Here is a 17816-nt window from a genome sequence, read left to right as displayed (position 1 = left end):
GAGGTTTAAGCCACCCATTCCATGATATTTTCTTATGGAAGCCTAAGCAGACTAACACACTTGCTTTGCTTTCAGTGGTAAATGGGAGGTATATCCTTTCTCCTTCTACTTCTAAGTTGAGGAAATAAAATGACAGACATGAGCAAGTGATACAAACTTGTACTGTGATATTCCTTCTCATAACTGGGAGTTCACAAGAGCCCACTGTAGTTTGGGGGGCATTGGCCATCTTTTTTTCCCCAAGTTTTTATTTAAATTCTAGTTAGTTAACATACATGGTAAAATTGGTTTCAGGAGTAGAATTTAGTAATTCATCACTTATGTATAACACCCAGTGCTCATCACAAGTGCCCTCCTTAATACCCATCACTCACCTAGCCAATCCCCCACCCATCTCCCACCATCAACCCTCAGTTTGTTCTCTATCATTAAAAGTCTCTTAATGATATGTTTCTTCTCTCTTTTTCCCCCTTCCCCTGTGTTTATCTGTTTTGTGTCTTCAATTCTACTTATAAGTGAAATCATATGGTATTTGTCTTTCTCTGACGGACTTATTTTTGCTTACCATAATACACTGTAGCTCAATCCACATCTTTGAAAAAGGCAAGATTTCATTCTTTATGATGGCTGAGCAATATTCCATTATATATATAGAAAAGTTGCAGAGATAGTACAGAGAGTTCCCATACACCCATCACCCAGTTTCCCCTAATATCAAACATTGTCATGTTCATTTGTCAAAACCAAGAAATTAGCAAGATTTCTAACCCAAGCATTGCCTCGGTTTCTGGAAAGAACACCAACTTCTGGAGTCAGAAGATCAGTTCAAATCCAGCTCTGTCATTTACCTACTGTGTGACTTTGAGAAAATTATTTCATCTTGTTGCAAATCTGCATTTTGGGAGGAATCAAGTAAGAAGCATATATAACCCTGAGATTAGTCAAGACTCCTCTGTTTCAAAGAGACAGAAACAAACTCACACTAAATTAAGCAAAATAAGGGACCACAGTGGCCCAAGCAGGAGTCAGAGTTCCAGAACTACAGGCTGTCTCCACCCTCTCAACTGCCCCTTTCTTCTGGGTTCTGACTCATTCCCTTATCCCCTACCATCTTGAGCTCACTCTTTTTCCACTCTTCTTTCCGTTTCTGTCTTCAGTTCCTGCCTTCACAGAGTTTATTAGATTTCCTTTCACTTAAGCTCTGTTTACTTTTGAAAGTGCATGTTTCATCCCACACTCCCCCTCCACACATATACACACATACACTTGGTTCCATGGAAAAGACCAACGATGGAAATAAAAACTTCATAAACCTCTTGACCAGCACTTTGACAGACTTGCTCAGAGGTTTGGAACTTAACCTCCAGTCATTTCCAAAGTTTATTCTTTCAGAAGGTCAAGCTACATACAGTGGATGTATATTTTAAGCTCAAATTCCTAAGGGCACTAGCAACTAATATTTAAACATCATCTTCTTCAGAAGTTTCTAGAAGAAGAATCAGATCCAGGCTAAAAGACATGACGTTCCACTTCCCACCTCAGATTCCACTCTGGAAACTCGACCTCAGTGTCCCTGTTCAGTTTTTTTCACTTTTACTTCTTCTTCGTGCCTGACTCCACTCCCAACCCCAAACACCCACTCATGCAAATAAACTCTGTTTCCAGCTATGCAGAGCTCTTCCAGGTTCCCTTAATGCACCATTCACCCTCACCCCCTTCCCCAATGGAAAATTCTGATTCATCTTTCAAATCCTGATCCATGCAAAGGGTATCCATAACATCTCCTGGGAAATTTGTCCCTTTTCTCTCATCTCATGACACTACCTTAACATATCATAGTGTGGCCATTTGTTGAATCATCTGCTTTTCTTTCTTCAAGGTCAGAAACTATCTCAGTCACGTAGTTTCATAGCGCCTAGTACCATACCTGGGATATAGTAGGTGCTCAGTAAATGTGTGAAAAATGAAACAGTGGAACATCTGAAAGGTTATTATGTGTCACTGAGTCTCATACCTCATTTAGACTGCTGGTAGAACCATCTTAGTCCATGTATCTACTGCTACATCATGAAACTCCCAACACAGAATTGCTTAAAACAGCAATCATTGTAACACCTCTCACAGCATCTCTGAGTTAGGAATTCAGGAAATACTTGACTGGCAAGCTCTGGCTCAGGGTCTTTCACTTGGTTGCAGTCTGACAGTGGTTAAAGCTGGAACTGTGTGGAGCAGCTGGGGGTTAGGAGGCTGGAGTGTGACTGAGTATCTCTCCCCATGTTGTCTCAAGGACTCCCCATGTGGTGTCTCCGCATGGGCTACCTTGAGTTTCCTCCCAACATGGTGGCTCAGAGCTGTTGGATTGCTTACATGGACACTGGAGTCTTCAAGAAGAATCACCACTTAGACTTGGAAAGTCATGCATTGTCACTTCCACTGTACTCTATTGACGAAAATAGTCATCAAAGACTATCCAGTTTCCAGGGGACATAGACCCCACTTTCCATGGAAGGAGTGTCAAAAAAATTGCGAACACATTTTAAAACCACCCCACCTAAATGCAATGTGGATAGAAAAAAGGACAGCTGTGGAAAAGGATAAGATTAAAATAAGTCTGGAGTTTGTTTAATAGTAATGTACCACTGCTGATTTCTTGGTTTTAACAAATGTACATGGCAATGTAAGATATTAGGGGAAACTGGGTGAAGGATATATGGGAACTGTCTGTACTATCTCTGCAACTTTTCAATAAACCCAAAATTATTCAAAAATTTAAAAATGAGTGAAAAAACAGTGCTACATGGGTCACCTGGGTGGCTCAGTTGGTTAAGCGTCTGCCTTCGGCTCAGGTCATGACCTCGAAGTTCGTGAGTTCAAGCCCCACATCCAGCTCTGTACTGACAGCTCAGAGCCTACAGCCTGTTTCGGATTCTGTGTCTCCGTCTCTCTCTGTCCCTCCCCCACTCACACTCTGTCTTTGTCTCTGTCTCTCTTTCTCTCAAAAATAAATAAACTTAAAAATAAATAAATATTTTTAAAATTAAAAAATAAATAGAATTTTAAAAATGCTACACACCTCTTTCTCCCCACTCTAAGAGCTGGTAGAGAGTAACTAGTCTTAAACAAAGAAGCTCCTGTGCGTGCAATAACTTAGAACTGATTCTGGCAATCTTCTATTCTGAACAAGCAAGATTTGTCACACCCTCTATAATTAGACTATTCACAATGTTCTATGACATTCACTTAAATGCCCATCTCCCTTATTGGAAGCTATGTCCCCTGAAGCACCTTTTCTTACCGTTCTTGTTACCTTCAATGCCCAGAACAGTGTTGACATAATGTAGTAGGTAGAACCATATGAAAATGCCAATTTTGTAGATCAAAAACAGTTGAATGGTAGCAATTAATCTACAATTGAATGAAATGGACTTTCCTTATCTTACGCCATGCTTTTGCTCAAAGGGAAGAACAGAGTCCAACAATCCTGAAAGAAGAATCCTTTCAGAAAACAAGTATTGACCTATATTTTTCACTGGGAGCTCCACAAAGACCTTAGAATTCCTTACCCATTGGCTTCTTGAGTTCTCTCTAACTTCTTGTCTCCAGAGCCAACGCCTTTGCTGGGCTGAGAAAGTCTGCCTTGCTCTAGTAGGCCAACAGCCAGAGGCTGCGGGGCCTCCAGATGCAGACAGGAACGTGCAGGGTGGGGTCCACGATAGCAGAGGATCCAGGCCCAGCTGGAAGGCAGCCATGGGCGCTGCTGGAGCAGGAGGCTGCAGGAAGCGAAGGAAGGAGGAAGTTATCTTGTTGGCAAACCCCACCCCTCCTCTATTTCCCAGGAGGTCAAGCAGATGTCATCAGATGAATTTTTCCAGACTTGAATGGAAGCTCAAATATGATTCTAACAGGAAACAGTGGGGGGTACACTTTTGCCACTTTCTTTCTTCCTTTTTCTCTTTTTAAACTCAAACTTAGGAGCAACAGCAGCTGCCCTGGTATTGTGTTAGGTTGTGCATCACTCTGTGAGGCCCACATGAGCAAGAAACAGTCACCCAGAAGGACCAAGTCAATTTGACAGTCTCATGCATGCTACATGACTTCCTCCAGGATCAAATTAAGACATGTATTCAGACACATCTTAGGGGAGAAGGTGGGGAGGGGTGCTGGGTGGCCAAAAGAGTTCTGCCACCATGATGGCCTCCAACTAGTTGTTGAGTCATATCCAAAAATGTGTTGCCTGTTTCTCTGTTTGTGAATTATCCTTTCCCAAACAGAACAGCTGGAGCATTTTGTTCTCCATTCTTTGAATACAACTGAGCTTTCCAATTTCTTGTTCTCCATAGTTTAACACACACAGCAATAAAACATAGAGCCATTTTCTGTGGTATTTAGTTAATGATGCAGTATCTGGCAGCCTCTCCTCCTTCACCAAAGCCATCCTTGGGAAAAGTTCTCATTCAAACACTCTAGAAGTTGTTTTTAACTGGCAACTCTGAAGACATAGACATTTTTGGGGGCAATCTGGTTCCTATTTTAACTGAAACTAGTTTATTCTCCTCAGAACAAAAGAATGCCAACAATTCATCGGTCCTTCACACTGCTATGTCACCAGCCAAAGTCTTCCTGAGCTCTGAGAAACAGCACTTCGGGAGATTAAAATAGAGAGAAGTCCTGGTGGTTGTGCAAGGCATCTGTTTTTAATTGTTCTTTTTCTTTATTCTGTGTGGCCGTGCAGCCAGGAGTATGCTGAGACCCAGTGTACATCACGACTGAGAGCCTTTGGAGTCAGACACACAGAGGTGTGAGCCACACTCCAATGAGAACTGGGATGTGGCCAATACAAGACTGGTAGGGAAGTGGGCATTTCTGTGCCAGACCAGGAATGCAATACTGGATCAATGCAATACTATAACTTGCAGTAGAATCTTTTCACAGAGCATCCTACAGTCTTCCCTTCTCAGAAGACCACAGGCACCAAGGAGAATTGGAAATACCATACTCAGGGATTAACCTGATGACCATCCAAAAAAGAACAGGATGCCCCAAGACTCCTGGATCCCATAACTCAAAATACGTTCTCCCTTTATAATTATATCTCAGTCTTTTGGAAGCTTTGGAAAATCCTTATTTTATAGATTGGAAAAATATTTATTGTTTCAGTCCATCTGTAGAGAAGATGAACCCTTATGAGTCATTTTAGTTAACTTCATTCTATGTCCAACTTTTTTCCTCCTCTCCTCTTCCCACCCTTCTTTTCTTCTTTCCCTCACTGAGTTGGTCAATATATAATTATTGAGTGTTTAATTATGTGCCAGATTATCCTGGGCCCTGAGGGATATAGCAATGTATCTGTCAGAATGGGCTACATTAGATTCCAGTAACAAACAATCCAAGAACATAATGGTCTTAAAGCAACAAAGGCTTATTCTCCTAATGCTTCTTATCCATTGAGGAATGCAAAAAAATATATACAGAACAGAAAAGTCAAGAGGATATATTGATTATTTCCTATATACCAATGGAGTATCAGCTCCTCTGCCCACATTTCCTCATTTAATTTCCACAACAGCCCTACAAGATGTGAAAATGAGGCTCAGAGAAAAATTAGTACCTAAGTTAAGATCTACCACATAGTAGAAGCTCTGTAAACATTAGGTTATTACTATCGTTGTTGTTGTTGTTGTTGTTGTTGTTGTTGTTGCTATTATTCTTATTATTAGAAAGGAGGGAGAGGATTTGGGTCAGCGTATCCCATGCAGGTGGAATAGCATGTTCAAATCAGGAAGGAGAGCTCAAGTTAGAAATGCTCCAAAAATAGGAAGGAGGGCAAAAAGTCTTCAACCCTAGGGAAGTGTGGGATCCCTTTGAGACTCTGATGAATATCATGGACCCACTCCCTAGATATATGTATACACACACAAAGTTTGTACAGATCTTCAGATTTACAGACACACAAAGGCCCATTCATGGATTCCAGAATAATAAATAATAATGGTGACCATGTAGTGCCAACTATGTGCCAGGCTCTAGTCCAGACACTTCAAACAAATTATCTCATTTAATCCTTAGAGCAACCCTAAGAGGAGCTACTATTATTATTTCCTTCTTTGTAGACAAGGAAACAGAGATCAAGAAGTTAAATAACTTGCCAAAGGTACACTGAAGTGTGAAAGTTAAGTGACATTGTTGGGATTTGATCCAAGCTGGCTCTAAAGGAAGTACAATCCCCACTGCACCCTACTGCCACATAAGACCCCACTCCCTGAAGGGTACTGAGCACCCCTCCTGCACTAAAAAAAAAAAAAAGACTTGCTTTTTAAAGGGCAGGTTCTTTGACCAACGAAACAAAAGCATGACCACCTATTCCTCTTACCTGGCACCTGCAAACCAAGGCCCATGAAAGTAAAAACCACTTGATTCTATGGCCATCCTGGTTGAGAAATAATCCGTTCCAGAGGTGTTATTAAGCCCCATGCAAATCCTTTGAAATAATGAGCTGCCTCACACAAGCAGAAACTCCCCCCCAACTGGTCTCTTCATGAGAAGGAAGTGTGCAAAAATTCCTTTTCCACCTGAGGGTCTCACACATATTGATGGCTTAAGCTCTCACCTGTGCTGTGCCTTCAGGTTTACGCCAATTCTTCTCCATTAAGCCCAAGAGTGTAACAGAGAGAAGAGGCCAAAACTGTGGGAAGGTCTCAAATAGCAGGGACAGGTAGCACACCCACAATTAATTATACACATTTATTAGAGAGCTGGTAAGCAAATCAATGTCATCGATGATTTATTCTCTAATTTGCTTTGAGTATGCACCTCATAAATCAATAATAGAAAATGGCACTAAAGCATGGGTGTTAACTGTCAGCAAAAGGCAGTGTACCGATTCTTTTAATTAAAAGAATGTGTGTGGTGAACATGTCCATGTGTTATATTAGATATGGTACATTTTAAAATTGCTTTTTCACATCAAAAGAAATGCTAGGAGTTTGGAAGAGGACGAAGAACTGTAAATTCACAGTAAGTGGCAAGAGTCCTGGTGTTCCTGGGTGATATATGGTAATTTGATATGTAGGCTCATTCGAGAGCATTCTGGGAATGGAGATAATGTTCTCTGGTTCCAGGCCAGGCTAAATGGATCCAGGATAAGAGCCATTGCTAACACTCCATCAGAAAGACATAAAAACACAATGAGATGTGGCATCATATCCTTTTGGGTACCAGATAAAATTGATTCTATGTTTCCCAAAGAGGTATATATAAACTACAGAAATTGAGAGGTTATCCAAAATGGACGGTCAATGTAGTAATGCTTTCCCCCTCCTCCAAAGTTCTGCGGATTAGATAACTTTTTTAGATAATAAATCAACAAAAATTAATATTAAAAAATCAAAGTATTTGCCTGGGTGAAAAAGAAAAGCCATTATAATACAGCATGAATTTCTATTTCAGTCTTGCCTGAAAATATCAGCTATTGTTAAAATAGATGGCACATGAAAGAAATACACTTTTTGTACTTTATTTTAACCAAAAGGCCAAGGAGCAATAAGGAGCACACTTATAAAAGACGAACCTGTTACTTCTCTGTAGGGACACCCATGTCTCAGAGAGAATATAGACTGCTAGCCAATCAATGCTTCTAGCCTAAAAGCAATCAGGCTTCCATGAGAGAGAAGACGCGGGTGAGACATTGTAGCTGACTGGATGTGAGTACAGGCTTTGAATTAGGTAGACAAGGGTTGAAATCCTGGCTCATATAAATAACCACTGTATGAGCTGGAGGAGAGCACTTTAATCTTCCAGAGTCTCCGTTTTTACATCTGTAAAAAAAAAAAAAAAAAAAAAGGCATAAGAATATCTATAATTTACAGGATGACCATAAGATTACAAAAGATAATGCACGTAAATCAATTAGTAGAGTCTCCTGTGCTGCAATGATGCTACACAAATGGTCAAAACAAAGTAAAACATGGCAAAACAAACATACAAAAACCAAAGGTGTGAGGGTACCTGGGTGGCTCAGTCAGTTAAACACCTGACTCTTGATTTCAGCTCAGATCATCTCAGGGTCGTGAGATCAAGCCCTGCATTGGTCTTGTGTTAAGTGTGGAGCCTGCTTAAAGTTCTCTCTCCCTCTGCCCCTCCCCCACTCACTCTAGCTCGCTTGCTCTCTCTCTCTCTCTCTTGCTCTAAAAAAAACAAAAACAAAAACAAAAACAAACGTGTGGGGCAGTGTAGATGCAGATTACAAAGCCATACAGTGAGATAATAAATGGAAGTGTGTGCCTGAGGGTAGAAAAATTTACTGGAGCTGTTGAGTTGGGAGAAGAAAGGACGAGTCTGGGAGAGGGAATAAAATTCCTGAGTAAAGGGCTGCATGACTTTCGGGTGGTCACTTCACATTTTAAGTCTCAATTCACAGGCAGTCTCAATTCAATGGGAGTTTGGGGCCACATGATCTCTGGGTCCCTTTCAGTTCTAAAGGTCTGGCAATGTGTTAGCCAGAGATCACAGTGGGTTGAAGATTTCCTGACTTCCAGAGGATATCATGGAAGTTCTGTCCCTGCATTTAGATCAATGTTAGGCACCCATTTCTTAAACAACATTCCTGTCGAAAATCCCATTATTCAAACTAGGATTAAGAATGGACACAGTTTCCAAGGTGGGATAGTTGCTGAATTTGGTTCTTTGTTGTTCAAGAATTGTAGAAATTGGGGTCCTAATGAATATTCGACACCATCTACAATACTTTGTGTGCCCACATGCCTGTAAGAGCCCCGTATGCTGTTGAGGGTGTCTGGAAACAATAGGCAAGGCACAAGAATGACCTGGCAGGGTCCCCTTAAGTAACCATTCTGCCTCTGCCAACTTCTTTTTCACATTCTTTTCTCTTCTTAGAATGCCCTTTATACCCTTGATCTCTGTCTCACTGCAGAAACTCTTTTGTATTTCTCTTAGGCTCTAAAGGTAAAGGCAACCTCCCTGGGAAGTCATTTGTGCTTCTGTCAGATAGATGCAGTCTCTCCCTAACGTCCCTCTTCAGCACGGTGTACTTCTCTGCTGGTATTCATTGCTTTCTCATTTGTGGTACAACCCCTGCACAGAAGCTTCCTCCAGGGCCCAGGCTTATTTATCCAACTGCCTGCTCCAAGGCAATCCTGGAGCTCATGATATCTCCCTGCAGAGTAGAGTGGTTAAGAACTCTGGAGAGAGCCAATCTGGCTCCATCATGCCTAACTGAGTAATCTCTAGCAAGTGGCTTACTTTCCCATGCAGTTTCTCATCTGTAAATCAGAGGTAGTGGCATCCCCAACTTGGATGATACCTCTTGTTAAAGCTCTGCTAGTGTTCTACGTACTTCCTTCTTTTGTGGCACAGATCATCAATGTAGTTAAGTCATTGATTAGGTAGTTAACACTTTAATATATGTCTTCTCTGTTATAATACAAGCTCCATTGAAGCAGAGACCACCTCTGCATTACTTGCTGCGTTATTTCAAGTTTCTAGAAGTTGGCTGAATGAGTGGAGGAATGAATGAATGACTGAAAGAACATATGTAAAAATGAATTAGACATTTGTTATATTCTCCACCAAATGGTTAGTACCTTGAGGGAAAATTGTATCTTTCTTATCTTTACATCCCTTACAATGCCTAACAATGAATAAGTGTTGAAAATTAAGAAGAATTTAATTGAAGGGTCCTCTCAGTGGAGGGGCAGGTACATTCAGGGGAGCAATGAGAATTCTCCCCATAAATCCTGTGTTCTCCTGAGGTAGACCAGTTGTCTTTCTGCTGTTTTTGTCTCAGCTTCTCCACCTGTGAAAGCAGAGTAATTGGCCCATGACACGCACACACTACATCACTATACCTCAGGCTGTCAGCTCAGGACCCAGGGCCAACCTTGTCCGGTTCCCATGACCTCATCAACCAAAATCATGGGGCAGAGTGGACCCCACCCTAACTGTCGTTTACTGGCATCAACACACAGCCAACCTCAGGGCTCGGACATCCATGCTTACTAAGTGGAGTTGTAACCTCAGCCATACTCATAGGGCTTTATAAAAGATATTTGTGTGGCCACAGGCCATTGCTTCAAATAAACCCACCTCAGGAATACTGAATCTCAGAACCTGCACTTAAACTACATGGGTTTTGAAATTGGGGTTCTTTTAAAATTTTTATATCTTCAATATCCAAACCTTTGGAAGTAAGCTGGTATTTATCATTCTCTTATATAACTGTTGCATAAAGCACTGAACCTGAGACCTGCAAGAAGTCTAAAAAATCACATATATACAAAGCTATAAATACATGATTGTAGACACATTTTCATTGAAATATACTTTATATTAAACATAGTGCTATATATGCCAAGTAGTACAAATACAAGCGTAAACATGAAACAGACTCCACTCCCAAAGATCTTGCTGATAAGCAAGAGAAATGGAATCATGATAATGATTTATACCAATTAGAGTACCTTTGGATGCAAGTAACAGAAAATGCTAATTGATAGTGGCTTCAATAATTCAGAAATGTAGCAGCAAGTCCAAAGGTGGGGTAGGTTTTAGAATTGGGTGAGTTTGTGACTGACATTATTATAAAAAATCCAGGTCTTTTCCATTTCTCTGCTCTGTGTCTTCAGTGTTCCCTTCTTCTTCAGTTTAGGAAATGACTTCACTCCTATGTGCCAGATCCAGATGTAACATCTGGATATGACAATTTCCAGAGGCAAAATGAGTCTATCTCTTCTTTTTTCTCTTGTAAACCCCCTCTTCCATCATTGCATTGTTTCAGACCTGGGTCACATTCCCAACTCTACCCCAACCACTGGCAAAATGGGTTACGGAGCATGGTGAGGATTTATTCCTGAGGTTATGAGTGTGGTCAGTGTTCCCAGAAACATGTGGAAGAGGTAGACACCAAAACATAATTGAGGCTCTGGAACTTGGGGCAAGGGAAGGTAGACGGTAGGAGGGCAGCTCACATCTGCTGTAGTATTTAATATTAACTTGGCATTTGATGCTATGCAACTCCTTTTAATATCCATTATCACTTGAATATGAACTCCATGAGCTCAGATATCTTTTGTATGTTTTGTTCTAGGATCTATCAAAAATACAGTGAAAGTTCCTGGCACGTAGTAAATACTCAAGAAATATTTGTTGAATTAATGAAATATTGACTGCATTATTTCACCCTCATGCAAAGAGAAGTTGAGAGTGGTTATATGGATTGTCCAGTCATCTCGCTATAGAATTTCAAAAGAAAAATTTTAATTTGTATTTTCTAGATTTCATATCCAGTTTTTATTTAAATTATTTTGGCTTAGCTGCCTTATTTATTACAGAGGTATGGATAAAGTGTTCTTCAAGGCATCTTCAAGGAATAGGTATTGATTCTTACTGGAATAGTTAGGAAACTTCATGGAGAAAGTATGTACAATTTCTACATGGAGTTCTCAATGCACACCCTCATACAGATAATAGCAAGTAACTCTAGCTGGGTTCAAGTCCAAAATCCCAAATATTCATGCAATAATTATATGCATATAATCTGTATAAGAGCATAAGAAAAACATTTTTCTTATTTAAAAAAAGTTTGCTCTATTTTTAACCACTGTATTTAATAATAACCCACTGGATTTTTTTCTTATCAGTTTCTACTTTGATATGTCAACATTTGCCTTAAGTTGCAATGTAAGATTGGCTTCATGATCTGGAGTAGTGTGCCTGGGACATTTCATTCACTGGTATAGTCATCAACAGCTATTTACTGAGTACCTCACAGGCCACACAGTGTTCTGAACGTGGAGAACATGGCAGGGAACAACACTGGCCAAGCATCCATTTGTAGACTATGCCAGGTGGTGGTGAGGGTTATGAGGAAGCTCAAAACAATGGAAAGGGATAGAAGCCCAGGATGGTGAGAGAAGAAAGAGATGCTCTTTTATACACAAAGTTAGAGACAGCCTCTCAGCTAAGGTAATATTTGCACAGACTTGAATGAAGTCAGGGTGAAGAACATTCCAGAATTAAAGAACAGAAAGCATAAAGAAGAATGCCTGATGTGTCTGAGGAACAGTAAAGAAGTCAGTGAGACCAGAACAGGACGAGGAGGTGAGGTCAAGGGTCCCCAGAGCGCACTGATGAAGGTTCACAGGCTGGGCCGGCATGGCCCATGGCAGGATGGGAAGAGGAGTATGCACGTTGCCTCAAGCAGCCTCATGGAATCCCTTCCATGGGAGAGGACACACCAGCAAAGGCCATTATATAATATCCACACGCACAAATGAAGTTACTCCCAGTTCACCATCTGAGGGAAACCTTGAGGACTAGTGGCAACCAGGCTGGTCTGGGAAGTCAGAAAGGCCAGTGACAGAATCCAGGTTCTGTCATGTGCTTGCCGTGACATACTTTGTCCCTGGGAAAAGTATGTAACCTCCCCAAGTCTCAGCTTTTTCATCCTAAAATATTATCATACCTACCTCATTTTGCTGTGAGGACTAAGCAAAGTAAGGCATGCAATGCGATTAAAATAGTGTCTGGCAGGGTGCCTGGGTGGCTCAGTTGGTTAAGCATCCAACTCTTGATCTTGGATCAGGTCGTGATCTCACAGTTCTTGAGTTCGAGCCCTGCATCAGGCTCTGTGCTGACTGCGTGGAGCCTGCTTGGGATTCTTTCTCCTTCCCTCTCTGTCTGCCCCTCCCCTGCTCACTCCTACACACACATGCACACGCTCTCTCTCTCTCTCTCAAAATAAACAAATAAACATGAAAAAAAATTTAAAACAGTGTCTGTCATATAATAGATGTTAAAGTACACCATTTTTATTATCATCATTATTACTGCTATTATTCACTGGTATTTCCTCAGCATGGCAGATGCACTTACCAGGTGACGCTCTTCCCAAGCTAACTACTCAAAACTGAAGAGTTTCCCCAGAAACAAAAACCATTTGCACTTGCAGAAACAGTGGCAATGTCCCTTAGTGAACGTCTGGTGGCTGCAAGAGGCAGCTGAGAAGCTGGCAGCCCTTCATGTGGATGAGTAGAAGACAGCCCACCTGAGCCAGGTGGAGGGGAGAAAGAACAAAGCACCCTCTCTGACAGCCTGGGGCACTGCTGCCTGGATTCCACACCTAAAAGCTCTTTCAGGGCCCTGTCTCAGCATCCCAGGAGCAGACTGTTTTCCCTGTGTGTTCTCTGAAGAGCCAATATGACTCATCCAAACTGCACACCTGGGCCTGTGGCTTGGGCCATGGTGGAGGGCAAAGGAGGGGGAGCTGCCATAAGGCCCAGGGTGCATGCAGGAGGCCTTGGTGTAAGAGACCCCAAGACTGCATGACTGCAAAGCTTTCTTGCCTCCCTACGCTGCCTCCATTTGTCTTTCTTAAACCGCATCCAAGGGGTCTGACCTTATGGGGGAAGATGACTGTGCACCTGAAGGACTTGGGGTATCAGGCAGGAGGGATGGGAGGATGGGGCAGGCATAAAGATACAGAGGGATGCGGGAGGGTCACTGTTTGACAACACAGCAGGGCAACATGGAGACAGAAAAAGGCATCTCGTTCTGCTTCCTGGTCCGAGGATCTTCCTTTCTGACTGAAACAGGGCAGAGCCACATATTGTATTGCTGTTGTGCTGTACAGTTTACAAGCACATGCCTCCAGCAGTCTTTCATTAAAACCCTGCAGTGCACCAGACCCCCATGTCAGTGCCCTGGACTCTCCCCAGCCAGGACTCCTGCTTAGCCCTCCCCTGGCGCCAAGCCAGCCTTAACTTCTGTTGGTTTCCTTTTAACACATTTTAATAAATATCTGAGACCCCCTGTGACAAGATGGCACAGGGCTGGCAGCAGGATGCAAAGGTACAGAAAACTGAGCCGCTATGTTCCCACCTCTGAGTCCAGCCTCACTCCCTGTAGCTGCACTGGTACCAACACCTGTCCCCTCCCAGCCCCCCGCCATTCAGCAGGCTCCTTATGAGCCTCTGAGTTCAGCCTGAGCGCTGCCACTCACCAACTATGTGACCCCAGGAAGGAAATGTGTTCTCCTAGAGACTGTTTTCTCATCTGCAAAATGGGGATAATCCCTTTGTCCTGCCCACATCAGCATGACTATTATGAATCCTACAGACAACACACACAGAAGACTTTGAAGAAATTAAACATAATATAAAATTCAGATGTCAGAAAGGGTTTTAAATCCCCCAGCTGGTATGAATAGCAAGCATGGGAAGCTTTAGGCACAATGGGATGTCTCTCCCAAGGCATCAATGGTGGGGTTCTAGAAGCTCATAGAGTCCTTCTCAGCTTTATTCCAGTGTTAATTAAATTCCTTGGCCACTGGGAAGGGACTAAAAGACCATCCAGAACCAAAGTGAGTAGCCCCAAACACTCACACAACTTCCTTCCTGTCTCTCCTCAAGTGACTTGTTTTTACTGGAACCCAGTTTCCTCTTCCTGTCTAGGAAACTCTGTTTACAAAGACTAGCTCTGTAAAGAAAGCAAAAAAAGAAAGCTCTTTCCACCAAATGGCCTTAGGGTTTCACCAGGTTATCCTCCTAACCTGAACCAAAATAGCTCATGATGCATCATGTATGCTTGGGGTGGGACTGGGGTGGGGGGGTCTTCCCCATATATCTTCCCAGGAGAACCCATTCTGCATGTTTGTCTGTAAAAAGCAATCTCTAGGGATGCCTCTGTAGGCAAATGAATTTGGAAAAATATTCATTTTGGGGAAACTTCATCTCCACCACACTTGTTTACAATATCTAGGCTCCCTTGCAAGGCTGTCTTCTAGAGAAGATCTCCTTGTCTCACACTTCAATGCACTCCCCACTGCATCTACTCATCCAAGTCAAATTTTCTTTCACTGTGTACCGCTCCACCCCAAGGTGACAAAGTCCTGGGTGTGTGACCCCAGACACAGCTCTTCAAGCTTGAGCTTCCTGACTTGTAATATGGCTAATAATGGCAGTATTAGCCTATGATGACAGAGCTCTTTGTATCTGCCCTCCCGCAAAGAAGCTATGAGGAGGAAGCTCCTACTGTCTTCATTTCACAGATGAAGACACTGAATCACATGATAGTAAGTAATTCACCCAAGGTAACACACCAGGAGTAGAGCCAGAATCAAAATACAGGCACTTTGGCCTATGGTTTTAACCAATATTCTATACTTGTCGACCCAATTCATTGGCATGTTTTGAAGGTCAAAAGAGATAACTGGAAAATGGTAAGTATTTAATAAATATTGCTATATTATTGGATGGAAATACATGTCAAAGCACCTGTTATAGTGTCTGATTCATCACAGGCCTTCAACTTATGTTAGTTCCCTTCCCTTCATCGATGATCTCAAAGCAATGCCCCGGACCATCATCTTCTCTCAGGTAGCCCAGAATGTGCTGTTTGAAGGTTACTCCTCTGAGAGAGTTATAGCACTGAATAAATTTTTCCTCAAAACAGAGTCTTCTGAGTAATTGAATCATTGAGGGGGCGGCAGGGATCTGCCATTTTCTAGCTAGTGCTTTAGCTCAAAGGTTCTCAGCCATGGGCACAAGTGTCATCAGTGCAACACAGAGTTTCTGTGATAGTTTCTAAGAAATCTTGATTTTTGGTGAGAAAGCATGTTATTTTTCATGATGGAACTCCAGAGTAATAGTCTTATCTTTACCCATTGTCTTCTCCTCTTTCACTTGATTATCAAGGATAAAGAAAGGAATTATATAATGATAAAGGGCCAGGTCTCTAGGAAGAAATAACAATCCTTAATGTGTATGCACCTAACAACACATGAGGCAAAAATTGATATGGTTGCAAAGAAAAATAGAAGAATCTACTATTACAATTCAGACTTCAACACCCTTCTATAAAAAATAGATTCCAGCAGGCAGAAAATCAGTAAAGATACAGTTGAACTCAACAGTGCCATCAGTTAATCCTCAAGCTCACATGGAACATTCACCAAAATAGACCACACACTGAGCCATAAAACACACATTAACAAACGTAGTGAAATAGAAATCATACAATATCTGCCCTCAGACCACAGTGGAATTAAACTAGAAATCAGTAACAAATAGATAGCTAGAAAAATCCCAAAATACCTGGAGATTAAGCAATACACTTCTAAATAACACATGGGGGTCCCAGCTCTTCAGATGAGGGACAGGCATGCTGTGCAGTTGGCCAGAACGTTATAGGCTATTGGACCTGTGGATGAGGAGGAGGAGCAGGCAGAGGAGGGCTGTCTTGATTTGGTCCCCATTGAGATGAAGGAAAAGTCTAGTTCTGGTGCTAAGATCCCAGTCACAATTATCACCGGGTATTTAGGTGCTAGGAAGACAATACTTCTGAACTATATTTAGACAGAGTAACATAGTAAAAGATTAATAGTTATGTTAAATAAACTTGAGAAAGGAAGTGCAGTGGATAAATCCTTAGCTGTCAGCCAAGGTGGAAAGTCCTACCAAGAAATGTTAGGACTTAGAAATGGTTGGTTCTGCTGTTCAGTAAAGGATGGTGGCCTTAGAGCTAATGAGAATTTGATGCAGAAGAAGGGAAATTTTGATTACATACCATTAGAGACCACTGGATTAGCAGATCCTGGTGCTGTGGCTTTCATGTTTGGGGTTGATGCTGAATTAGGGATTGATATTTATCTTGCTGAGATCATAACACTTTTGGATTCAAAATATGGATTAAAACATTTAGCAGAAGAAAAACCTGATGGCCTTATCAATGAGACTTCTAGGCAAGCTGCTTTAGCAGATATCGTTATCATTAAAAGAACAGACTTGGTTTCACAAGAGGATTTAAGCAAATTAAGAACAACCATTACATCCATAAACGGAATGGGAAAAATTTTAGAAACACAAAGATCAAGACTTGATCTCTCTAATGTATTAGATCTTCATGACTTCAGTCTCTGTGGAGTAAGCTTGCAGAAAAAACTCCACTATGTGCCAATAACACAGTCTCACCCTGATCAGAGCATTGTTATGGTCACATTTAAGTATGAGGAAATGCAAAGGAAGAAAGTCTAAATGTATTTGTTCAGAATCTTCTGTGGGAGAAGAGTGTGAGAAGCAAAGATGGAGGTCATATGACTGAAAGGACTGATATTGATCAAACACAAACCAAAACCAGGGATCGTCTAAAATGTCCATGAGCTCTCTGATTTGGAGGAGACTCCAGTGAACAGGGACAGTGACACTGAGAGTACAAATTGATTGGTTCTTATTGATGGGAATTTAGACAAGGATACCCTTAAATAACTATTTATAGCTACTGTGACTGAAACATAAAAGTGGACAACACATTTCAAAGAAGATCAAGTTGGTCCATAGCACTAGAAACATTCCTTATCAAAAAGATTGGATGATAAAATTGGGAATAATTTCCTACTGCATGTGTTTCAAGCATCTATTCTTTGCTTTACTTCTGTTATTAATTCTAGTATATTTTCAAATAGTGCTTATTTTATGGAATACATAAAATATGGTAAATAAGTACTGTAAAATATTTGACATTCATACAACGAAACATAATGTCCTCTGGAAAATACATACATACATACATACATACATACATACATACATAACACATAGGTCAGAAAAGAAATCTCAAGAGAATTTAAAAATATTTTGAACTAAATAAAATACAATGTATCAAAATTTGTCAGATGCAAAGAAAGTAGTGCTTAGAAAAATGTTCATAGGACTGAATACATGCATTAGAAAAGAAGAAAGATCTAAAATCAATGATCTAAGCTACCATCTTAGGAAACTAGAAAAGGGAGAAAAAGAAAGAGCAGA

At 41.3% G+C, this 17816-nt stretch overlaps 1 long non-coding RNA gene and 1 pseudogene across 1 annotated transcript in view; one reads left to right on the top strand and one right to left on the bottom strand.

Moving 5' to 3' along the window:
* Window positions 1-7810, bottom strand: part of LOC123590504 — an 85327-nt gene extending 77517 nt beyond the window's left edge. The window contains exons 1-2 of the long non-coding RNA XR_006708804.1: window positions 7568-7810; window positions 3564-3770 (exon numbers count right to left, since the gene is read on the bottom strand). This is a non-coding gene — a long non-coding RNA (uncharacterized LOC123590504). The remainder of the gene's footprint in view (window positions 1-3563; window positions 3771-7567) is intronic.
* A 7176-nt stretch (window positions 7811-14986) lies between these two features.
* Window positions 14987-17348, top strand: LOC123591893 (annotated as a pseudogene).
* Window positions 17349-17816: the final 468 nt, after the last annotated feature.

This window comes from Leopardus geoffroyi, chromosome B4 (genome assembly GCF_018350155.1).
Source record: "Leopardus geoffroyi isolate Oge1 chromosome B4, O.geoffroyi_Oge1_pat1.0, whole genome shotgun sequence".
In the NCBI taxonomy this organism is placed as follows: domain Eukaryota; kingdom Metazoa; phylum Chordata; class Mammalia; order Carnivora; family Felidae; genus Leopardus; species Leopardus geoffroyi.
Note: the sequence above shows the minus strand (reverse complement) of the source record. Positions and strands in the feature narration are given on the sequence as shown.